This window comes from Panthera uncia, assembly GCF_023721935.1.
Source record: "Panthera uncia isolate 11264 chromosome E2 unlocalized genomic scaffold, Puncia_PCG_1.0 HiC_scaffold_19, whole genome shotgun sequence".
Lineage (NCBI taxonomy): Eukaryota > Metazoa > Chordata > Mammalia > Carnivora > Felidae > Panthera > Panthera uncia.
The window spans coordinates 25587608-25612974 of record NW_026057588.1 but is presented as its reverse complement, the minus strand read 5'-3'; the positions used below and the strand labels follow the sequence as shown (position 1 = coordinate 25612974).

At 51.9% G+C, this 25367-nt stretch overlaps 1 protein-coding gene across 1 annotated transcript in view; it reads left to right on the top strand.

The window, feature by feature from the left end:
- The window catches only part of ZNF423 (zinc finger protein 423), a 333190-nt gene that overhangs the window by 14361 nt on the left and 293462 nt on the right, over positions 1–25367 (top strand).

Here is a 25367-nt window from a genome sequence, read left to right as displayed (position 1 = left end):
CTATCCATCCATCACCCATATATCATCCATCCATCCATCCATCCATCCATCCATCAATCCACCCATCATCTATCCATCCATCCATCCATCCATCCATCCATCCATCCATTTTATTCATCATCTACCCATCGTCCATTCATTCATCTGTCATCCATCCTTTCCTTCCCTGCCCTTCCATCTAAATCCTGAGTATTTTATCCAGGTGAGACTCATAGACTGTGTTCCAGGGAGGATGCAGAGATGAACCAAATGGAGGCCATGCCATCAGGTAGACCAGGTTCACAGCCTGGAGAGGACATAAGACTCTAACCACAGGACTAGATAGAGCAGCCCAAGATAGAGGTGCATGTTGAGGGCTAAGAGAGGTTGGAGGGATTCCCCCCCCCCTTTTTTTTTAAGTATTCTCTATACCCAGGGCTCGAACTCATGACCCTGAGATCAAGAGTCACATGCTCTACTGATTGAGCCAGCCATGCACCCCTGAAGGGATTCTTTTTGATGGAGGGAGTCAGGCAAGGTTTGGAAGAAGGGTAATGTTTGTTTTGGACCCAGAAGGATGGAAAGACAACACCAAGAGCAGCTAACATTTAATGAACACTCCTTGTATGCAGTCACTGGGCAATGTACTTTACAGGCAGTATCTCATTTAATCTGGACACTCACTTCTGACTACTCATGTGGGAGCCTCAGGCTTTCTTTTTCATGAGCAATAATGGATCTTAGAGAATCCTAGCTGAGCTCCTGTCTCATGTGAATGATCAGATTTTCCCAGAAAGGGCAAGTCAGATGTCCAAGGTCATACAATGACTTTGTAGCAGAATTATGCCTGAGGGCAGGGCAAAGCTGGAGGTCAATCTTGCTGCTGCCACTGTTCCAGAGCAGAGCCTACCTAAGGAACAACCTGGGACCCTCAAGCTTCTGGGTGTTGGGGGTTTCTTAACAAGTGTACCTGGGCTCCCACCCTTATCCCACCACATCCTCACCATGTTAATGATAAACTTCAGCTTCATTTTCTGTGAAATGGGGGCTCCACTCCCAGGAGAGGTGTGTGGGTGAAATCTCAGGAGCAATGAGGAGGGGCTTTGTCAAACCGAAATGGCCATCTGGAGGGTTGGAGTGGGAGTCATACTCGGGGCAGCCTGACTCTGTCATTCTCTGTCTCTCTCTGTGTCTCTCTCACCTGTACATTTGTGCCAGAGAAAATGGGTGGGAAAAAAACCTAGGTTTTAATCTGTCACCTGCTGGAGTAACTCTACCCTCTGGGAAGTGCCAGGTTGTGAATGAAGTTCTCCAGCCCTATGTCCCCTCTTCCCCACCAAGGACAGTTGCCTTCCTTAAGGGGCACACTGGCCAGGCACAGGAAAGGGGACTCTGTGGAAGGCATATGCCCCAGCATGGGTGTACCTGTGTGTATGTATCTGTATATGTATATGACTGTGTGTGCCTGTTTGTATGTGTGCATGTGTGTACTGGCTCGAGTCGTCTGTGTGGGTACATGTATGTACATGTGTGTGTGTACACGTAGGTGTGTGAGTGCCAGCTTCCCAGGGGAAGAGACTCTTGTCATTGCTTGCGTGATTCAGACTATTGGTACAGGGGCCAAGAAAATACACATGGGTGGTAAACTTTACTCATGAATTTACTTTATAGCCATTCATTTGGATATTTTTGGAGCACCTACTATGTGCCGAGCACTATGCTAGACTTGACCTCACAGAACGAAAGAGGCAAGTCTTTTTTCTAAGATTCAGTTTACCATCTGTAAAGTCATGGTTGTGAGGGTGGGAAGTGAGTTTATATTGATGTTTCCCAAAATGTATTCCAGGATTTGGTTGGGGTTTTACCAAAAGAATAAAAAAAAAAAAATCTTTTCTGTGGCCAAACACATTTGGCAACACTGCATTAAACAGAATTAAAAGTTTTAAAAACTTTCAGGGCTTTTCAGAGCCTTTAAAATGCTAATGTGGGACTCTCAGCGATGTTAACAGTTTCTGATTTCCACACTTACTTGATCACCAGTCATGGTATCCTCTTATCCGGGTACAGTGTGGGTTTCTAGGCTTTTAAAAGCTACTCTCTTTATCTCTTTGTTTGTTCATTCATTTGTTCTCTTGTTCATCTCAGACATGTTTATTGACCACCTACTATGTGCCAGGCACTGTTCAAGGCGCTGAGGCCACAACAGTAGACAGGCGAGAGTTTATTGCAGTGGCAGTGAGGTGCCATCTACAAGTACACAAGTCAGTAACACAATTTCTGGGAAACAAAGCAGATCCTGGGATAGGCAGGGAGGGATGGGGGAAGCTGTCCAGACAGGGCCATCTGGGAAGTGACACTTGAGCCCAGGGTGATGGGGAGGGGGCATGAGGGGAGCTGGGGGCTGGAAGCCTTTTGTTTGGTGCTTTGAAGGGGTGGGGGGTTGTGGAAGATGGGGGTCCTTTCTGGATCTCTAGCTCGCACGATGGGAGGATCCACCGCTGGCCCAGTGTTTGGTTTCTATGGCACAGTCCAGGCCCCAGAGACAGGCTTCTCTGGGTGAGGAGTCAATTTGATGGGGCAAGGGACGTTTCTGGATCCCAATCTTGCCCTAGGAGCCTCACTGGCTCTTTCCTGCTCCCCAAACCACGCAGTCCTATCTCCGTGTTAGCTTGGGCAAGTTAGTGGAGGGCTTAGGGATGGTTCCTCCCTGGGCAGCCAGCTCTGAGCACCACACGGCAGAGCCCCTGCCTGTGTCGGTCACTGCCATGTCCCCAGTGCCTGGCACTGGACCTACATTCCCACCCCCCCATCTGACAGATGGGAAAATGAGGCCAGGAGGCTCCCACAACCCATTCCCTCAGAGGCCCAGCCCAGAATCCAACCCTTTTCTAAGCCAGGGCTCTGACCCGAGGCTGGTGGGATGGGTAGAGCCCAGATTTCCCGGAGCAGAGGTGGGATCTTGGGGCCCCTGGGGCCCACCTGGGGTCAGTCTACGGAGCCGCCCGGGGTGATGTGGGTCCGGGGTAGCCGGCATGAAGACGGGCACGGAGAAGCGATGGCGGAGGGAGAGGAGGTCCCGGCCCGGGTGGGTGGAGGGGGAGGACAAGGGGAGGGGGCCGGGGGCGGGGCCTCAGGGCGGGGCCTGCGGGGCCGGCCGGGCGCTTGGGAACGCGGCCCCTCCCGCGGGGGCGCCCCCGGACCCCTTTGAGGCGTCCGTCCTGGGAACGCGGCGGGCCGGCCCCCGCCCGGGAGGGCTCCATGGCTGCGGCGCAATAACTCAGGCCCAGGTTTGGGCACAAAGCGGCCGCGGCGGGGGAGCGGCTGGGAAGGCGCGGTCTGCGGCGCTCGCTCGCGCTGCCCCGAGGGGGGCCGGGGCTTGTTCTGCACCGCGGGCCGCCCCCGCCGCCCGCCCCTCCGAGTCTGGGGCTGGCGGGGCCCAGCCGGCGCCCCCGGGACTCCTGAGCCCCAGGCCCGGGGCTGGGGCGGGGGCGGGCGGGAGGCGGCGGCGCCTAGCCCACAGCTGGCGGCCAGCCCGTGGGTGGGCTCCGGGGCTCCGCTGGCCAGATGTGCCCCCGGGGGGGCCCTCTGGGGACTGGAGCGCTGATTGGCCCTTAGCTCTGGGGCGGGACTCGGGGAGGGCAGCTGATCGCGGCTGGGGCCGGCCATGATTGTATAATAGTAAGAAGTGTCACTGATTTGCTTCTGAGCGCTTCACACTCGTTAATTCATTTGCGGGCCTCAGCAACCCTCTGAGGTAGGCCCTGTGATTATCCCGTTTTACAGAGGAGGAAACTGAGGCACAGCGTGGTGAAGTAAATTGCCCAGGGTCCCACAGCTAGGGCTAGACAGGATTTGAACAGGTACTCTGCCTACATATGGCCCCGGAGTGCAACTTTGAGTGCATTTATGTTCAAGACATTATAGACGGAAGATTGGCAAACAGATGTGAATAATGGTTCTTGTGTTTGCCACTTAACATTCACTCATCCACTGACTAGATGGATACTTCTTGACTTCGTTCATTCCCTGGGTGCATGCTTTTTTTTTTTTTTTTTTTTTAATTTTAGAGAGAGAGTGTGAGTGGGGGAGAAGGGCAGAAGGAGAGAGAATCCCAAGCAGGCTCTGCGCGGAGCCCGATGTGGTTTCCGATCCCACGACCCTGGCATCATGACCTGAGCTGAAGTCAAGAGCCGAGGCTCATCCCACTGACTGAACCACCCAGGTGCTCCCTGGATGCATACTTCTGAGTCTGTGCTAGGTCTTATGCTATAGCTGGGTGCACAGAGAGGAGTGAAAAGGGCTAGGTCCTTGCCTTCAGGGAGCTTACAGTTTATTTGGGGGCAGGTAATGAGGATGACAATAAAGTGGGAAAGATTGACACCAGTTAAGTGTCAAATATTTTTCTGGAGAGACTGCTCTGGCTTGTCAGCCTTGGACAGCATTGTCCTGGGAGGGCATTTCAAAAGAGGGGAAGTGTCAGCTGGCCTGGGAGGATGACGGGGGAAGGAACTGCAGAGGCAGGTGTCTGGTGCCCTTGGGCTCTGAACTCATTCCCAGGGCGCCTGCCCCCTGCCTTGGGCTCAGCCCTGTGCAGGGAGGAGGGAGAAGGAAAGTCCATGAGGATCTGAGGGGACTGAATCTGGGGGAATTTAGAGTATGTGTGCCTGCAGGGGCAGGGACATGTGTGGTGGGCTTTCCTGGAAGGGCCGGGACACAGGTGAAGAAGGAGGCAAAGGAGGGGAGTGACAGAGGTTGTTGGGTTTGGGGTGGCCTGCTCGTCCCAGGACTGGCCCCCATGCCTCGAACATGAATATTCCCCAAATTTGCACAACCTCTGAGCATCACGTAGTCGCACAGCTTCTCACAGGCACCTCCAAGTACCAGGGAGTAGGTTGGACAGGGTCCCCCTCATTAGCCAGATGAGAAAGGGAGGTCCGGATCCACACAGCCCATGCGTAGCACAGCCAGTGTCCAGTCATCAACCAGGCTATGCGTCTCCAAGGCCCCATGTCTTATGGACAGGGGTCCCAACCCCAAGCCCTTGCCCCCATTCTCACCACCTCCAGCCAGGACACTGAGAAAACAGCTGTCCCTGTGTGCCTGCTATATCCACAGTTCATTCTGGATTGGGTGCCTGAATGGGCTTTTTTCTGAATTTCCTCTTTTCATTGCCTCAAACTACCCATTGCCTAGACTCTCCAGGGCCCTGCGAGGCCTGTCATGGGTTCTGAGTTTGAGTGCAGGCCCCCACGCAGACATATGGGGTGAGGCTGGGCCTGTCCACGGATGTCTCTGTGCATCATGTCTTGCCTTAGTTTTGTTGGGAGAGTTTGCTCTTCTCTTTTGGAGACAGGTGTGGCTTGGGCCGCAGAGGCAGTGGGAAGGGGTAAGGCTTTTTGCTGATCATTTTTATTGGGCTGACTGTGTGCCCAGTGCATGCTAAATGCTTTCTACACATTTTCTCATGGATCCCCTCAACAGCCCTCTGAGGTTGGTACCATTATGTTTGCTCATCCTGCAGGTGAGGAAACTTTGAGGGTCAGCCTGAGACCCAAAGTCACATGTCACAGCCAGGCTGCCTGACACCATGGTGCCTGCCTGAGTCACCCCCAGGGCCACCTTCTCCCAGCCTGGTGAAGGAGCAGGCCTCCCCTCCCCCAGGAACCCACGCTGGGCTGGGAGACAGACCCATAAACAGTTATGAACCCTGAGGCTGGTAACGCCACGTTCCCCCTGAGGACCTATCTGGTGGCCAAGTTCACACCCCTTTACCCTCCCCCCTTCCTGTCTGCCTGGGTCTGCTCCTCAAGTTAACTTGGGGTGAGAAGCAGCTTGGACAGGTGGGGGCTGGGAGGGTGAGGCCAGGTGCTTGGGACATGTGGGGTGGGCAGTGCACAGGACTAGACCTGCTTCCCTGTTTCTTGGGAACTGCACACCCTGCCAGGCCTGCTCCTCTTTTCTGCTAGGTGGGAAGGGGAGGCGCTTGCTTGCTGCATTTAGGTGGGGAGTCTTTCCTTCTCCTGTGCCCCTACCCCCCCCGACCAGGCCCCAAGAAACCGGCTGGCTCAGCCCAGGAATCTTCGATGTGCTAGCTGGGGGTGGGTGGCATTACGGAGGGACTCTGAGATTTAAAGTTCTCTGGGTCTCTGTTTCTACTCAGACTGCCCTGTGGGCCCAAGGCCTGGCCTCTCTGCCTGCAGCTTCTTCCCCCTCAACATCTTCCCCTGAGCTTGAGTTTGAACCCAAGGGTACATGCCCCTCCTGGGCCAGGTTTCCAGGCTGCCCCTCAGCGGGTACTCCTCCTAGCTGAGAGGCCTGGAAGCAGGCCTTCCTTCACTCCTCCCTCCTCAGATCCCTCTCCTTGGGCACCGACCCTCTGCATTCCCTGCCTTCCACCCCCTCCTGCTCTCGCTTCCTGGAACCCAAGGACCCTGGAGGTTTCTGGACCATATCGAGTTGCCTGGGTGGTTGTTTCCTCTTTTTTTTTTTTTTTTTTTTTTTTTTGGGCCATGCAGGGTGGGGGAGCTGGGAGAGAAGCCGATAATTGGGCCAGGGCCAGCCAGGGGTGGAGGCTGACCGCCAGTCCTCATCTCCCTGGGCTGAACTGTGGTCCCCCAGCCCCTGCCCCTGAGGGGTCCGGGGCCTGGCTTCCTCTTCTGGCAGAGGAACAGCCCTATTTGGCATTTCATGCCTCTTTTCTTTTTATTTCGCACCAGGTCCCCCAAGGATACCCCTGGGGTGACATGGGGCTCACTCTCTTCTCCCTGGTGACTGGGGCCTGACTTGGCCTGGCATTGCCACCATCCTGCTGAGCTTGGACCCAGGGTGGGATCAGCTAGATTGTTTCTCCCCGCCCTCCTCAGACCACACCTCCTGGCTGGTCTGAGCCAGAGGGCCAAAGCTGACTGACTGAGAGCTCTTCACAGACCCTTTGGCTGGGGGCTATTGGGTGTGGGGCTCCGGAAGAGGTTGAGGGGTTGGGGGAAATGGAGCCCCCAAAGCCAGGGGGTGGGAGAAAGAGAAGGACCAACGCTCTAGGGGCAGGAGCCGGGGCTAAGGTCCCCCTGCAGTTAATCCTGAGGTGATTTTGAGAACCCTTAAGTCCTCGGCAGCCTCTGCTCTGCTCTGCCCTGGCCCCCCAAGGCCCACTGCACACATGGTTTTGCTTTTCCATGCATCCTCCCCTGGTCCCCTCCCTCTGGGTGCCTTTTGAGCTCCTCGGGCCCCTCCCCCAGCCCTCCTGGGCCCCCTCCTTCCTCCTTGACCCACTTTAGTCCCCTGTTGCTGGGGGAGGGGAGTGCGCAGCCAGCGGCTCTGATCCTGGCTGCCTCCCCCAGCATCCCTTGGGGCGGGCTCTGGATGGAGCCAGCAGGCTGAGCCGGCCCGGCCCCAGGGACTGGCACACGGCGTGCTCCGAGTGGCGGCCTCCCTGCCCCCTCCATGGACAGACAGTTCTGGACAGCTGCCCCTGCCCGGGCCCCTGGGAGGCCCTGCCAGGGCCAGGCTCCGGTTTCCCCCAGCCCCAGGGAGCTTTGGCTCCAGAGGTCCCTCCTACCACCACCGCCTCCTGCCTCCTTGCTGAGTGTACTTCCCAGAGGGGCCTCTGCATGGCCAGGCCCTAGCCTCCACCCATTCTTCCCTTAAATCTGCTGGACCCACTGGAGCTGAGGTTAATCTGTGTGACTGAGGGAAATACAGCAGCCCTCTTTGGGCAGTAAGGGATTTGGGCCTGACAGTTACCCTTTATTGAGCATTTACTAAGTTCCAAGGGACACAACTAAGCATTTTACATGTATGATCTCATTGTATTATCACAACCGTGTTGTGAGGCATGCTTTCCTAATCCCTATTTTAAATTAAAAAAAAAAAATTTTTTTTTTTAACGTTTATTTTATTTTTGAGAGGGAGAGAGAAAGACAGAGTACGAGCTGGGGAGGGGCAGAGAGAGAGGGAGACACAGAATCCAAAGCAGGCTCCAGGCCCTGAGCTGTCAGCACAGAGCCCGATGCGGGGCTCGAACCCACGAACTGTGAGATCATGACCTGAGCCAAAGTCGGACGCTCAACTGACTGAGCCACCCAGGCGCCCCTCCTAATCCCTATTTTAAAGAGGAGGCGACTGAGGCACAGGAAGGGACAGTAACTTGAGGTCACACAGGCTCCACATGGGGGTTTGAGCCCAAGCAAGCCTGATGAGATGATTTTCTCTTTGCTCTAACATTCTAGAATCCCTCCTGACACAGGGGCTCTTTACTCTTCTGGGGCTACAACATGGCCCTCCCAGGAATTGAGATGCTCCCCTCTGACACATCCTGCCACTCTGTCCTGCTCTGGTGTTGCCTGGGTCCCCTAGCCTGCCCCCTGCCCTGTCACACAGGCTGTGGCCCCATGCTGACCCCGAGTCCTGTGGTTCAGAGCCTGGCCACGTGTGTGAGGCCCTACAGGATGTGTTCTGGCTTCCAGTGCTGACAAAGGTAGGAGCTACAGATCAGCAAGCACCTTGTGCACACCCGCCCGGCCAGCCTGGCTAAAGCCCCTGCACATTCTCTCCCTCCTCCCTTCCCACAACCCCGCCAAAAACAAAATAAAACAAAACAAAAAAAACAAAACAAAACAAAAACCAAATGAAAAAAATGGGGTGGGTAGACTCAGAGGGGACGGTCCAAATTTGGGAACTTGGGGTTCTTGCCTCGCATCTGCATTCTCTGGCTTTTCCTCCTCGAGTCTTGACATCCGCCTGTCCTCTGGGAACCTCTTCATTTCACTGTGATTGTCTTGCTGAATAAAGGAGGGCTGGGAGGTGGTGGTGGTAGGGGGGTGCTCAGGGAGCCAAGTCTGGGCATCTTTTCTTATTTGCCTAATTTCCTCCCTCAAATGTATCTTGTGATTAAACATTTTCTTAGCTGCTTGGTCAGGGCCCCCCGAATTTCTTTTCATAAACATTGGCAAATGAATTTAACAGCCCTGTTTGTATTAGCTGGAGGTTTCATTTGCATAGTGATTGTTCTTATGAAACAAAATAATCGCTTGTAGTTTTGAAACTGTATAAATACCGTGGTCTGGAGCGGGGAGCATGCGCAGACCTTTACTCTGGCATGGAAATCCATCCTGTTCGGGGAGGAAACCTCAGCCTCCAGAAGAGCCAAGCGCAGAGGGTATTCTCTCCGTGGAGAGGTGTTTCCCGTGTCTTGGGCTGTGGGTATTGCCTGATGGGTGAGCTTGTGGAGGCAGATAAACCGCTCCTACGCATGTGAACCCCATTCCAATCAATCAGGGGCTGGCAAAGGGGTCAAGAGGAAGGGGATGGAGGTGGGGGGCGGCCACGGCGAGTGGGAGGAAAGCTGCAGACCTGATCATCTACCCCTTTACGTCGCTGTTCCAGCCTTTTCGATTAAGGTTGCAGACTGGTGGCCTGAGGCCCAGTGTTGCCCAAAGATACGTTTTGATTGGGTTGTGCTGTGTTTAAAAGAAATAAACCAACAATGGAAAATCTGGAGATTTCACGGAAAAAATTCATTCCGATTTCTTGCTTAGCACTCTTCGCAAATGGGCAGGTCTGGGACTGCTGGGCCCACTGCCTTGCCTCGCAACAATTCCGGTGGTGGGGGTGGAGGCTGCTCCAGCGGGTGGGGTGTATTCATCATGGTCCCCTGTGCAAAGGTCACTCATGTATGTGCTTGCCTGGCCCCCAGGGGACTGGGGATCCTGGTTGCAGTGGGTCTCATCCAGTGTGCTGCAGGCTTTAGGCCGGGTGATTTGCTGGGAAGCTCTCTGGGTGCCCTGCTCTGATCTATTTCGAGATGTATGCTCTGGCCCTGCCTATTTGAGGGGCTTCCCCTGGGCCCAATGGCTCTGCCCCAGGGGCTGCCGGTTCCGGGCCTCCTGATGTCCATATTGGCCAAGGGCAGAGATCTGGAAAAGGAGTCACTTTGGGAGGTCACACCCTTATTCCCAGGAGCTTGGCTTTGCTCAGAGCATTCCTGGCCTCCTCCTTAGCGGCTCCCTTTAGAGCCTACTGCCCCCAGAAGACAGGCGTTTCATGATCTCAGACTGTTTTTTAGATCCAAGTGGCATCGCCCGGCTTGGTCAGCAGGCTTGGCCGGAATGACTTTGTAGCTGATTCTGACACATTTAAAATCTCGTGTTGAGTGGGCCCGGGTTGATACCGTTTAGTAAGGGAATGGTTGGACAAAAGATCCCGGCTGGATTTGAATTTTGAGCTAAGGAATGGTACCTGCCCCACATCCTAGTCAACCTGACGTTGGCGGCCAGAGAGCCCTCGGCTATAGGTATCTGATTGCTCTTCCAGAACCTCCACTTTGTAGGAGGAAAAGTCAAACCACCCTGGAGCCTGGGCATCCCTTAGGAAAGGGGCTCCTGCGGACCCCAGGACTTCGTCATGGACAGCCCTGGTTGGAAACCACACGCAGGGCTTGGTGTCCTTCCTTCGTACCGCGGTCTCATGTTATCCTCACAACATTATCCTCCATCTAATAGATGAGGAAACTGAAGTTCTGAGGCTCCAGATCACATAGCAGGTGAATGGAGGAGTTGGAATTTGAACTCAGGCCTCTTGGCTCCAGTGCCTGTGTTCGTAACTGTGACTTTATTTGCTTTTAGTTTCTCCAACTATACAATAGGGGAAACGTCCCCACCTCTGAGGGGCATTACAAAGATGAAATGAGCAAAGAAAGAGTTCATTGTGACCTTGGACCTCTGCCTATTAGAGCAGGAATGTGGACTCAGGCACTTTGAGGTTTCTTTAGCACTTTATGACTGGATGGGGTCATTAAAAATAACTTTTTCTCCTCCTCCCTCCCTCCTCTAATCTTTATGATCTGTATTTTGACCATTTGACTGCTTAGGACTGGATTTCCCCCAGGATCCTGAGGTTGTGAAATCCCCCTGGGGAGAGGATTGCATCTATCACTGATCAGGGCCTCTCTTGGCAGGGATGGCACAGAGAAACCTTAAGCTTCTTCTGGAAAGAGGAAGAGCAAGCAGCCAGGCCAGACATTCAGTTTTGATGGAACTGGCTGGCTGACAAGGGATTGTGTGAGTTGGGATGCTTTGGGCTGCGCGACACCATGACATGCAGTCCAGGTTGGAAACAGCTCCAGCACAGGGGGAGGTATCATGGAGGGTGCATGTACAGAGTATTTTAGTGGAGCAGTCAGCATTGTCAGCAGGAACCCAGGTGCCTTTCATCTTTTTGCTCTGTCCTGCTCAACCACATTGGCTCTTGGCCTCGGATTTGTCTCCTCATGGGGAAGAAATGGCTGTTGTGGTGCCAGACATCACGCCCCACTCCCAGCCATGTCTTTGTCCAAAGACCAGGAGAGAGAAGCTCCTTTACCGAGGCCCGGCCTGCTGTTAGGGGAAGTATAGCTTCCCTACATGGCTCTGCAGTCCCTCCCTTGTGTGTCATTGGTGAGAGTGGCATCCCCTGCACATCCTAGACCAATCATGGGCCAGGTAGGGAACACCACTCCTGGGGCTTTAGAGAACCCCAGCTTTCCTTGCATTTAGTGGCTTCTGGGGATATCTGAACACAATTTGAGGTGGGTCAGCAAGAAAGCATGGGTGGAAAGGCTGCTTGGAAGTTATCCAGCGCTGTGTGGGGACAGGCAGCTCTCGAGGCCCTGTCTCTCTTTCTAGGCAAGGTTCTGGAACATGTCCCTCATTTCCTATGGCCACTTCCCACATCTTGATCTTTCTGGTCCCTGTTTTCCTCACCTCGTGTTCCAGAAGTACCTCGTTTCTAAATTTTTTTTTTTTAACGTTTATTTATTTTTGAGACAGAGAGAGACAGAGCATGAATGGGGGAGGGTCAGAGAGAGAGGGAGACACAGAATCTGAAACAGGCTCCAGGCTCTGAGCTGTCAGCACAGAGCCCGACGCGGGGCTCGAACTCACAGACCGCGAGATCATGACCTGAGCCAAAGTCGGATGCTGAACTGACTGAGCCACCTGGGTGCCCCAGGAGTACCTCGTTTCTTTGCAGGCCTTCACCCCTGGCTGAATTAGCCCCCTTTCCTGCCTCCACTGGCTCCTTCATCTTTCTAGACTCAGGTTCAGCATTACCTTTCCTGACTGCCTTTCCCCCAAAGTGGGCCTACTGCTGTTACTCTTCTTTTCTTTTCTTTTTTTCTTTTTTTTTTTTGTGTGTGTGTGTCTTGTTAGTTATTCTTGGTAGGAACAAGCATTTGCTTGTTTACAGCCTTCTGCACTGGCTCCCGGCTCTATCTGGACAGGGACTGGGTTCGACTCGTCCGCTCCTGGGTCGCTGGACTTCAGGAGAAAGGCCGGAGGGCAGGAGGGCAGGGGTTCAGAAAGTATGTGACCTGGCATGGGCATTTGGTAAATCTGTGCTGAGTGAAGAAGCTGCTGCTACCCTTCCTGGACTCCTTGTCGCTTTCCTCTGCCTCCTGTGCTTCTGTCTGCCTCTCCCCTGGAGATCCAGATTCCTTTTTGTGTTCGTTGCTTTTTGAGGAAGAGGGGAGGTCTTGCCTCTTGAGTCGCTGGACCCGTTTTCTCTTTACGGCGACCAGACTGCTGGCAGTGGCTTCACCGAGGGCTGGTTTGAGGAAGAACCTGCTTCTGGAGGTCAGCACCTGTGCAGGGTCTGTGGGGGGTGGGCTGAGGAGGGGGGCCGTGGATTCATCTCTTTGGCTAAGGCCAGTGGCGGCACGGGTGCCCGCCCGGACGTCTGGACCTGACCCTTGGCCATACGGGTGGGGTCGCTTTGCCCTGAGGACAGCTCTTTTCTGCTGCTGGAGACTCCTTCCGACGGCCCACGTGACAGTGGGGTCGGCCCACATCAGGGGTGTTGAGTCCATCTCACTCCTGGGGAAGCAGTTCAGTACTCAGCCTTGCGGATGCCAAATCCTGGGTCTGGAGTGGGAGCGAACTGGTCATTCTAGACAGCATGAAGGTGGGGAGAGTTGGCTGTGGCTCTTTTAAGTTTAAAGACGAGGGATCAGAATCATTTCGAAGAGTTCTTGAACGGGGGAGTCAGATTGGCCATTGGCAGGGGTCAGGGGAAGTGGATTCTGGGACACACCCGCATCCTGTGGGCCGCTGCCGCATTGTCAGCATGGGAGTGGGGAGGGGAGAGGACGGGGGCAGCCCAGGCCAGGTGGGGCCGCGCTGAGGCAGACTGGGGTCACAGAGGCAGTGGGGGTCGGGCTGGAAGGCGGGTGGAGCCCCATTAGGCGAGGCTGCCGCAAAGCTCTGCCTATGGGTCCGCAGGCTGCCAGAAGCATCGCTCAGTTCCGAGGGCTGAGGTCTCTCCCTCAGGGCAGAGAAAGCGCCTCCCTGGGTCTCCAGACCTCTTCTCCATAGCTGGTTGCACAGCAGATTATGGCCTTGCGCGGTGTGCGTGGGCGGGACTGCCGCGTGTGTGCATGGGTTCACGTGGTCCTCGCCTGGTGCTTGGCGCCGCCCCGGGGACCCTTTTGGGAGAGCGTTGGCTGCCGTATGAGCCTAATGAGCAAAGTATTAGGTGGTGGGGCTGTGGGTTCCCCTCCAGGGCTCGGTCCCCCCAAGGCCCCCGAGGTGGAGCCATTGAAGCTGGTGGAGGCTTTCCTCACTCCTGCTGCTGCTTTCAGTGTTCTTGCTTATGTTGCCTTTTCTCTTTCAGTGGGAAGTGTCGGTGTGAGTAATTATATATATTTTCCCAAACTCGAACTATGCTTCATTTAAACTTCTATAAACATGTCTGTATAATTCTAATTAACTGCTCGCATAAAGCCATCAGAAAGTTACATGGGGAAAGCTCACTTGCCAGACTGTTGCCTAAAAGCCAAGGAAAATATTATGTTCTTCCAACAAACGGACTATTCATGTCGACGGTTCCCAAGATAAACAGGAGATACCGAGGACAAGTGAGATTTGAAGCAGCGATGGCTGAGCCTCTTGTAAGTGGCGCTCACGAGAGCACTGGCGGGGTGGGTGGTTTGATTGAGTGATAAATGCTCTTCGAGAAAAATGCCCCAGACTTGGAATGCGGGGTCAGGACCCTGGAGATGGGCCATCTCATGGTGCTCTTGTTAATGTCCGTGGGCAGGAGGCCACTCGGAATTAGTGAAAGGTCTGAATTAGAAAAGAGTCCACGTGTTTCTGTCAAGTCCTTTCAGCAGTTTGTCCTGGGGTTACTAGAAAGCGTGGACAAAGGACAGGCTTGGGGCTGCTCTGCTGAGTGGGTAAGAATGATTTAAAACTAGCCTTCCTTCCTTCAATCTGTATACCTGTGTGTGGTGTTAGTGGTCAGGGCTGACGGGGACAATGAAAGAGAACTGTGGGGTGCTGGGCTGGGCTGGGAAGGTGTACGTTCAGATTGGGTCGGAGGAGGAGGCCTCACCGAGGAAGTGACTTGGAGTGCAGATGTGAAGGGGTGATGTGACTCTCCAGGCAGAACAGCACATGCAAAGGCCCAGAGCAGCAGAGTGAGTGCGTGTCTGAGGGAGGCCAGGAGGCCCCTGCGCCTGGGGCTGAGAGGTGATGGGTGGGAGGTGAGTGATGACACCAGGGAGCTGATTGGAGGGCAGGGCAGTGTAAACAACCCTTTTACTTTATGCAAGAAGATGCTCCTGAGCTGCTTGGCAGTTCTCTGTTTTATTGCCCTTATTATCAGAATGAAAACGTCTTGAAAACTGAGAACAAACTGAGGGTTGATGGGGGGTGGGTGATGGGTATTGAGGAGGACACCTTTTGGGATGAGCACTGGGTGTTGTATGGAAACCAATTTGACAATAAATTTCATATATTGAAAAAAAAAGAATGAAAACTTCTTGAACATTTTGTGACACTTGCTCTATTGAAGATGAGAATAATGCATAAAAATATAGAGAAGAAAATAAAAAAACCTCCCAATGCCCCCCCCCCCCCCCCCCCCCCCCCCCCGCCCACACATACCTGAGCAGGACCGCTGCTGCATTTGGGGAACCCTCCCTTCGGGGACCTTCATTTATCATGTCCCTCCTTCCTGGCCCATGCAGAGGGCACAGGGAAACTCCCAGGTAGGTCCCTACGTGGGTAGCACAGGTGAGTTGTTTGGGGATTGAAATTAAGGAGGTGTTTGTTGTGCCCTTCGAAAACTTGAACTTGAAGAGCTGGTAGTTTGGGAAAGTTGTCGATAGCTGACAAAAACTGTTGGAACGGGAGCCACTGGAGGGCTGAGGGTTTTGTGCGGACCACACTCCGTGGTCCCAGGGAGCATTTGTTGAGTCCCTACTCCGTCCCGGGTGCTGGACGAGAGTCGTCTGCATCCACGTCTCTTCCTTTCCCGCGTTTAGAAAAATGTTTTCTTCACGTTTTTAAAAAACGTTTATTTCATTTATTTTGAGAGAGGGAGAGTGCATGCATGAGCGGAAGAGGGGCAGGGAGAGAGAGAGGGAGAGAGAGAGAGAATCCCAAGCGGGCTCCCCAGTGTCAGCGCAGAGCCCGACGCGGGGCTTGAGCCTCTGAACCCATGAGATCATGACCTGAGCCAAAACCAAGAGTCGGATGCTCCACTGACTGAGCCACCCAGGTGCCCCACCTCTCATTTTTTTTTTTATTGTCATAAGATACACACAGCATAAAATGCACTGTCTTGACCACTTGTAAGTGTGCAGTGTCGTGGTATTAAGCACATTCACACTCTCATGCAGCCATTACCACCATGCATCTCCAGAACTCTGTTGGTCTTACAAAACTGAGACTCTGTCCCCATTACACACCGACTCCTCATTCCCCCTTCTTCCCAGCCCCTGGTGGCTGCCATTCTACTGTCCATCTGTATGGCTTTGATACCCGAAGTACCTCATGTAACTGGAATCATAGAGTATTCGTTTTTTTGTGGTATCACTTAGCATAACGTCTTCAGGGTTGATCCATGTTGCGGCAGGTGTCAGGATTTCCTTCTTTTTTTAAAAAAAATGTTTTTTTACTGGGGCAACTGGGTGGCTCAGGCAGTTAAGTGTCTGACTTCGGCTCAGGTCATGATCTCGTAGTTCGTGAGTTCAAGCCCCGCCTCAGGCTCTGTGCTGACAGCTCGGAGCCTGCTTCGGATTCTGTGTCTCCCTCTCTCTCTGCTCCTCCCCTGCTCATGCTCTGTCTGTCTCTCACAAAAATAAATGAACCTTAAAAACACGTTTTTATTTATTTTTGAGAGAGAGAGAAAGCGAGCGAGCATGTGTGCAGGCAGGGGAGGGGCAGAGAGAGAGGGAGACACAGAACCTGAGGCAGGCTCCAGGCTGCGAGCTGTCAGCACAGAACCCAGTGCAGGACTCAAACTCTCGAACCGCATGATCATGACCTGAGCCAAAGTCGGATGCTTAACCGACTGAGCCACCCAGGCTTCCCGGTTTCCTTCCTTTTCAAGGCTGAATAATGTGCCGTTATATGTATACATCACATTTTGTTTGTCCATTCGTCTGTGGGTACCTGGTACACACTTGGGTTGTTTCTATCTCTTGGCTGTTTTGAGAAGAATGTTGCTATGAACACGGGTGTACAAATCTCTCTTTAGGATCCTGCTTTCAACTCTTTTGATTTATACCCGGAAGTGGAATTGCTGGATCGAATGGCAATTCTACTTTTAAGTTTTTAAGCAGCTGCCAAACCATTTTCTGTAGTGGCTGCACCGTTTTATATTTCCACCAACAGTGCACGAGGGTTCCAATTTTTCCACATCCTCATCAACACTTGTTATTTTCTGTTTTTCTTTGATAGTAGCCATTCTTGTGGGTGTGAGGTGATATCTCGCTGTGGTTTTGGTTCGCGTTTCCCCACGGTGATGTAGAGCCTCATTGCATGTATGGCGGCCATTTGCATGTCTTTGAAGAAATGTCTGTTCAAGTCCATTGCCAATTTTTAAATGGGGTTGTTTTTGGTGGTGTTTTTGCGGTTGTTTTTTAGTTTATTTTTTGAGAGAGACAGAGACAGTCTGGGTGGGGGAGGGGTGGAGAGACAGAGGGAGAGAGAGAATCCCAAGCAGGCTCCAAGCTGCCAGTGCAGAGCCTGATGTGGGGCTTGAAACCACGAAGCCGTGAGATCATGACCTGAGCCAAAACCAGGAGTCGGATGCTTAACTGAGTCACCCAGGCGCCCTGTTGTTGAATAGTAGGAGTTCTCGATGTATTCTGGATTTATGATTTGCAAATATTTTCTCCTGCTCTGTGTCAATTTTCTTTTAATCTCACACAACTCAAGGAAGCACCTTACCATTATTATCACTGATGATAAATCAGGGAGGTGATTGGTTTTCTCCAAATCACGATTAGATGGGACTCATTGTTTTACAGCGTGTAAGGTGTTAGATGCTGGAGGCCATCCTCATGGAAATGTACGTGAGGGCATTTGGCGAGTTATGACAATGAGCCTGACTCACTCGCCCCCTCCTTCAATGGCTTGCCGCTCGTCGCATAACCCTCGCTGCTGTCTTTCCTGTACTCTTCGAGGTGTTTGTCTCTCTGATGATGAACTCTCAGGCAAGACATCTGGAGAGGTTCTCTGTTGGTCCTTTGGGCTGCGTGGCCTGAAGGTGGATGCCATATCTGCATCAAACGGGGCCCATTCCCTGGCGTGTGGCAACCCTTTTCAACAACCAGGAGGTTTTATTATAGCAAACTCTTCTGAAACCTTCTCAGGCCCTAGAAAAGGGACACCTGGAACCACCTAGGTCTTACAGGGCCGCGTGGCTTAGATCTGGATGTTAGGGTCTGCTTTTAGCAGCTTCATTCATTCATTCATTCATTCATTCCCTCACTCATTCATACCGAGGTGTGATTTTTCCAGCAAGGAGATTCCCCTGGTCTCAAGTTTCCGGAGGCGCCTGGTATAATCTAGATTCCAATTAGCTTAATTGCTTCATATTATACTTCTTAGAAAAGATTTTTTTTTTTTTTTTCCGGCTGATGGTTGTGGTTCCAGGAATGTCTACCCCCACCGTCTTCCTTCCTGCTTCTTCCTGTTTCTTTCAACTTTTTTTCTCCGGGACTGGCCCACACCTCAGCCCTGTTATTCCCCGGGCGATTACATCAGTTTGTGTTGCGGTGGCCAAAGCAGGGTGGAGAAAACACCAGGAAAAAAATTTATACCTGACATATAAATTTTATACATAAAGCATCTTAATCTCAGTTTTATATAGACCACACATATATATACGTAACTACATGGACCTTTTTAAATAGGAAATTTCGTTTTAGGTTCTGTGTGTCTGTTTCAGGGAAAGCGCTGGACACAGACTCTACCCTGAGTTCTGACCCTGTCCCTCTTCCTTTGGCCATCAACTCCAGAGTTTTTAAAAAGTACTTTTCAACAACCAGAGGAAACTGTTACATCCTGATTGACACAGAGGATGTCGGAGCGGCATTCTTGCTGTTAAGTGATCAGGATCTCAGCCAAGGGAATATAATGAAATCCACATAAAAATTTATTTACCTAATGAAAATCCTGGAGTAATGCATAAGTGGTTCTCTGATAATAAAATGCAAATCTCAAACTATAACCAGGAGGACAATAATCTTCATTAAACGTATTGTCTAGAGGAAGCCCGTGACATCCACTTAACAGTGATTTGATTTGTTTAGTAATTTCCACGTAATATTTAAACTTTATTTCGAGCCTTAAAAACCCGCCCACGAGTTTCTTTCCCTTCTGGGAGAAGGGCAGCTGCTAGTGGGTGAGGGTGCCAGCCTGGCAGATTCTCAGGCCTGTGCTCCGGGGCACCCTTCAGCAGTGGCCTTTTCTAGGCGGCTCGGTGTCTGCTGGAGACGTGGGGGCCAGAGAGAGGCAGCAAGGGGGCAGGTTTCCTTCTGCTCCAGGGACCCGGAAAAGCTCCTGTTCTGCAGGAAAACATAGGATGTGATGACTAGAAAAGCTTAGAGAGGGGAAGTGAGTCTCCTACAGCTTCCAGCCCACTAATGCTGCCTGCCTGCCATCCCACCGGGGCCCAGGGCTTCCGTGAAGCTGTGCCATCATTCGAGTGCTGTGTGGGCGTCTCTGCAGGTGCTCCCTGGGCCCCAGAGCATCCAGTGGCAAACCTCTCGTAGGGCTGGGGGGACAGGATGTTGGAAGCAGGGTGGCAGTGCTTTGGAAGGCTGACCCATGTTGGAAACTTGGTGTGCCATGTGTGAACTCAGGATCCTCATCGGGAAAGGGTCACCAGTCTCTCCTCCCCAGCTGCCGTGAGGACTCGGGAAACACGTGAAGGAGCTGCCTGGGCTTGGGCTGGGGGCTCTGGTGCCTTGTCTTGGGCTCAGAAGCCTGTTGGGTAGCTTGGAAGGGAAGAATTTGTGTCTGGAGCGTTCTGCCCAGTTTGAAACTAAAGATCTAAGCCCTACACAAGAAAAATGAGCCTTTGGGATTTTTTATTTTTGATGATCACAAAATGCCAAATAAACAGCAGATTAAGGTGTGTGTGTGTGTGTGTGTGTGTGTGTGTGTGTGTGTGTGAAGTTTTCCCATCAAACGTAATGACCTTAATACTCTTTCCCGACCTTCTGTGTTTCCTCCCTCCTTTTTTCCCCCTATCCAGTTACAACTTCTTTTTCCCCCTTGGAATGTTGCAGAGCATTTAAAAATGTACTAAAATGAAAAGAAGCTACCAATAATCTCAAGTGAGAATCTCCTTCCAAAGACAGCTCAGGACTGTGGTTAAGAATGCAGGCCTGTTCGAAGAGCTTCCTGGCTGTGTGCCCTTGGGCGACCGCCTTGCCCTCTCTGAGCCTCAGCTGCCTCGAATGCAGCATCGATGCCATTTTTCTGTGCAGTGGTGAAGATTAAACAAGATAATGTGTGTAGAGTTCTTGGGAGAGCGCTGGCGCTTAGTCAGCGCCTGATAAATGGGACTGCTTTGTTGCCGTATGAGAAAAGGTTGCCCTGAACAGAGGCCCCGTGAAATGGAGAAGTCCGGCTGTTATCCAGGTAGTGGTGCCAGCCGGCCGGCAGGCCAGCCAGCCTTAATGCCTTAAGCCTCCATCCAAGGCCTGGCTCAGGTTACTCCGGGCCCATTAGCGACGCTGGTCAGAGCTTGGAGCCTCTTAAGTTCAAGGTCGGTCACAGGCCTTGTCCCCCACACGGGCCTCTCTGCTTTGCCCAGAGTCATTAGTCACCAGGGTGGCCTGATGGGAGAGTGGGGGTGACTCAGCACCACCCATCCCGACTTCTGGGCCACACCCCAGGGCAAGGCCTTGCTGGCAGAGGGTCCAGGGCCATAGTCCTGCAGAGACTGAGGATCCACTCACAGATCTGTTAAAAGCAGTTAAATCCTGGTTCTGCCACTGATTAGCCGGGCAAAGCACTTAAGCAATCTGAGCCTCAGTGTTCATACCTGCTGAAGGGGGGTAGCAGTAGTGTCTCACCTCTCAAGGTTGCTTTGAGGATGCCGTGTGGTTCACTGGCTGCGGTGAGCGGTGCTGTTATCTTTCCTGCTGGAGGAAAGGAGAGCAGGGGAGGCGTTGGGCCAAGGGGTGGGGGCAGGGGAAGCAGGAGATGGAAGTTGCTAGAAGAGCAGTGTGTGTCTCATCCCTTCTGACGCAGCTGGGCGCCTTGCAGTGGGACATGTATTCGCAGGAGGGAGGGTGAGGGAGCAGCGTCCTTTTGGCTGAATGACTCGTCTTCAGAAACTCCTGCAGGGGTGACTTAGGGCAAACGAGTGACCTTCCAGCCCACACGCACTCACGGTTTTGGGTATTGGGGGCTGTCCCCCACACCCTGGGGTTGCTGCCCACGCTCTTGTTGGAACCGATGTATCAGTGAGCCTGACCAGGGACCGCTGGAGGGCCCTTCTTTCACCTTCCTGGCTCCCCCTCACAGGACAGGCGATGTGGTTTTCTTTAGGAACCATCTCTGGAGGAGGGAGAAAACCATCAGAGGGCATTTGGTGCATCCTCCAGAGCCCTTTTATGGGTGTCAAACCAGACTCCCGCCGCCGGCCTTTGAGCACAGCTTCCCAGGCTGCAGAGGACCCGGGGCAGTGGGGGGTTGTAATACCCTGAGGCCTGTGGAGCCCAGAAAGGGGCCTGAGTGACAGCCAGACGGGTCCTTCACACACCGGGTGCCAGGGGGAGGGAGGGAGAGAGAGAGAGAGAGAGAGAGAGAGCGAGCACGGCAGGGGCAGAGGGGGGCTGCCAGCCAGGGACAAAGGCAGAGACAGAGAGAAACAAAGGAAAAGAGAAAATCCCCTCCTGATACAACCTGTGGTTTAAAGAAAAATGTGGTTTGCCACCCCACAATGCTTTAGAGTGAAACTCTCAGTTCATCCAATAAAAAAAAAAAAAACAGCCACCCAGGACCTTTCAACTTTCGAGGCCGGGTGCGATAACACCCCTTATCTGATACGCTCTTCTGGGCCTGGAAGGTTCCCCCACCCATGCATGGAATGAGTTTGAAATGAGAAGGATCGGAGGCAATCAGCTGCTGCCAAATTTGGGAGCAAACATTTTTCTTTCTGGATTTAAATAATTGCATTGCATCCCCAGCTCTGGTTCTCCTCTGAAACCAGCCCCAAATGACATTTGGCAGGCTAACGATGGTCTGGTTTTCTCCCCCTCCTCCCTGTGGGGCTTTCTCAGAATATTTTCCTCAACGTCTGGGTAGCTGGCTTTTAAACCAGTTCATTTTTTTTTTTTTTTTGGTTCGGGTTTCAAATTTTATTAAATTTAAATTTTATTCCATTTCAGGCTATAAAATCTCCAAAAGTGGCTTTGAAAGTGAACAGGTTTTGGCAGGCTGGAAATAGGTTACCTCCAATGCAAATAAAACAGTCTAGCTTCCGAGGAGAACAAGGCTCCAAGGGTTGGGAAAATGCATGGGGCGGTTAGAGACCGTGGCATAGAAATGGTTGGAGACCAATTTAAAAGCACATATATTTTAAATGAAACATTGTGTGGACATATGGAACCAATAGCTTTGCCAAAAGCTCAGTTCTGGGGATCAAGTCTTAAGCGCTAAACTTTAATCTGACTACCCAAGGTGATTTTTTAGCAAATGAAAGCTCCTTTTTGCTTTCTAGTCTAAGGGGAATCTTAATACATTTTTAAATTATTTGGCATTTTGAATTAATTTTCTTAGAATGAAACAAGATTCTTAAATTGGGATCTTGTAGGGAAAAGACAGCCAGGTAATTAGTGAGCTGATCTCCTTTTCTGACACATGGATGGGGGGGGGGGCGCGGGAGTTGAACCCCAACCAGGGTGCACACAAAATCTATTTTAGAGCAGAAATTTCAAAGTAAGCAACACCATCTGTTCTTTAATTATTTCTCCTTATAAAAAAAAAAGTCGCTAAATTTATTTGGGTTACTTAGTTGGAAAGAAATTTCTTTAAGACACTCAGAACTGGAGCTATTAAGGCAGATTGTCAGCTCTTGTTTGCTAGGTGTCCAAGAACTCAAAATAGCAAAGGCATTTGAGAATTGACTTTCTTTTCCAATGCAGCTTGCTCTCAGCCAGGGTGTGGTTACTGGGCACCTGGGGGACAGTCTTCTGCTCCTATTTGGGGACAGGGGCTATGGGATCCAGTGGAGGGCTCATGCTCTGGCAGGACTGTCCGGGGAGGTGAAGTGTAAAGCTTTGCCTTTTCACCAGCTGATGGGGGTGTACTCCCCTAGAGTGGGGTGAGGCCACTGGGATCCCTGCCTCTTCCAGAATCCTCACCATTCATCTGTCCATCCATCCATCCATCCGTCCGTCCATCCATCCATCCATCCGTCCGTCCGTCCATGATCCATCTAACAAATATTTATTGAGGGCTTACTATGAGCTGGGCACAATATTAGGCCCCATCCTTGTGGAGTATACAATCTTGTGAAAGAGATGATTGTCATCAACTCCTCACACAGATGAGCCTGTGATTACCAACAATGACATGTGCTCTTTGGGGTCTAGACCAGCACGGTCCAACAGACCTCTTGTTGATGAAGAGAATGTTCTATATCTGTGCCGTCCAGTCTGTGAGTGGAGCTCAGGAATCTGGGTTTTCACAATGCCTCCCGGTGATTTTGTGCAGTCTTGCTGTAGAGGGAAGGTAGGCCTGGTTGTGATGCTATATTGCAACTCAGTTGGGGGGTGGAGATGTCAAGGAGTAGGGGAATTGGATTTCAAATGAATAGAAAGCTTCCCAGAAAAGGGGATGATAGAACTGAGACTGAACTGTGAGTAACTTGGGGAAGATTGTGGGCCTGGCCGGGGCGCGGGGGGAGGACACTAGTGATGTTGATGGTGGCACACGGCTCACCATGCCCAGAAGGCTTGGCACACTTGATGAACTTGGGAAAGGGCCACTGTTGGAGCACAGAGAAGGGGGTTTGTGACCTGAGGTTACAGAGGTTGGCAGATGGAAGACCGGGGGATTCCAGCTGTGTGATTCTGGACTAGTGCCTTAACCTCTCTGGGCCTTTGATAGACTGGAGATGCCATACTTTGCTCCTCACTTATCTAATAGGTTCCAAAGGACAGATGGAATAGAAGTGTGTGTACCGAGCATACATGTGCAGAAAACAACCATGGGGGGGTGGGTGGGTGGGTTTTAATTTCTTCTCTTTTTCTCTTTTATTAAAAAATTTTTTTTCAAATGTTTTATTTATTTTTTGAGAGCGAGAGACAGAATGTGAGTGGGGGAGGGGCAGAGAGAGAGGGAGACACAGAGTCCGAAGCAGGCTCCAGGCTCTGAGCCGTCAGCACAGAGCCCGACACGGGGTTCGAACCCACGAACTGTGAGATCATGACCTGAGCCGAAGTCTGATGCCTAACTGACGAGCCCCCAGGTGCCCCCATGCTTTAATTTTTTTCATGTTTATTTTTGAGAGAGAGAGAGAGAGCGAGAGAGTGAGAGAGAGCATGAGAGAGCATGAGCATGGAAGGGGCAGAGAGAGAGAGGGACAGAGGATCTGAAGCGGGCTCTGTGCTGACACCTGGGCCTTATTCAGGCTGAGGCACATGGCTGTCCCTGTGGCTCTCAGACCCAGACCCTGGATTGGTGTCAGGGACCCATGTTCCAGTTCCTGCCCTGCCTCCTGGGAAATCCTCTTGGGGCCTCCATTTCTCTTTTACTGAGTCTGTAATCTTGCAGGCTTCTTCCAGAGACTTCATCCGGAACTCCCGGTTGGGCCAAGAGGGTGAGCTCCTACAAGTGCCTTTTAAAATCAGATGTAACCAATTGCCTTTTGGGGAAAGGCTTCCTAGTAATTTTAGCAGCATCTTTTCTGGTGTCTAGACCTAAGATCAGCATTTTAGGGAAAAGTGTCGAGATAAACTCTCCCCTGCCTCCCTTCTGCCCACCCTCTGCACTGCCAGGACTCTGTGCGCCCCCCTGCCCCCAGAACGTCAGGTGGCCAGATCCTCGGCCGAGCCCCAGCTATTTGGCAGCTGAAAGGTTGTCCCTGGAAGATGCCAGACTTTATTTTGAGATCGCAAGTGTGGTGGATGCTTCTCTGCTGGAAAAACACCAAGTGTCTGGTCTCAGCTGGGGGGTGGTATTTGGAGGGGGGGGATATTAGCAGCTTCTTATCTAAAATAGACATGTGCTTCTCTTCCTTCTCAGAAACTTTTGCTGTCAACTGTGTCCTCAGTACTTGGGAGAGCGCCTCGAGTGTAGTCATTGCTCGTTTTTTGCTATTGTGGCTATTTTTGTTATTAATTTCTGTTTTTCCGGGACTGAAATGTTGCCTTGGTGTCTCTCTAGATAAAGGCACTTACGATGATCTCTTTGGAATCTTCTTTTTAAACATCCTAGGAAAGTACTGTTTGATTCAAATGAATGAATAGCTAATGGTAGAATTTTAGCCACCTGGGTAAGACACTGAGTTGTAAGGGAAGAGACCTTCCTAGCAGTGCTCATGTCATTTTGACTCAATGCCAATGAACATACTCAGGACCTCCACTGAAATACGGCAACAGAGATTGCAAACTGGTTATCTGAGGATCCACGTCCAATGCCAGAATATTTTGTTTTGTGGGCCACTTGGGATTAAAATTTGTTTGGAATTGGAATGTCACACGTCAAATTCAGAAAACATTGCACACATGCAAAATCCAGATTTCTAGCTTCTTTTCAAAGGAATCAGAAGATCTGACTGCCCTGACGCTAGCTGCACAAGCAGGGATCGGCCGGGGCTGGCCGTTTACACCAGGGCGTGCACGCTCTCGCCTGCCATGGTTCCACTTGTCCCTGCCGTATTAGGTCTTGCTCTCCGTTTTGTGTTAGCTTCCTGGCCCCAGAGCTCTCAAGCATTGCCAGTACTCAAGGGATAAATGAGATGTGTCAGTGACAGTTCCTGCTCCAGCCCTGCTTCTGGCTTGCTGTGTGACTTTGCTCCAGTTATACCACCTCTCTGTGCCTCAGTTTCCCCATCTGTCCAGTGGGACATTGGACAGGATCAGCGGCTTTCCACTGTGCTTGGAT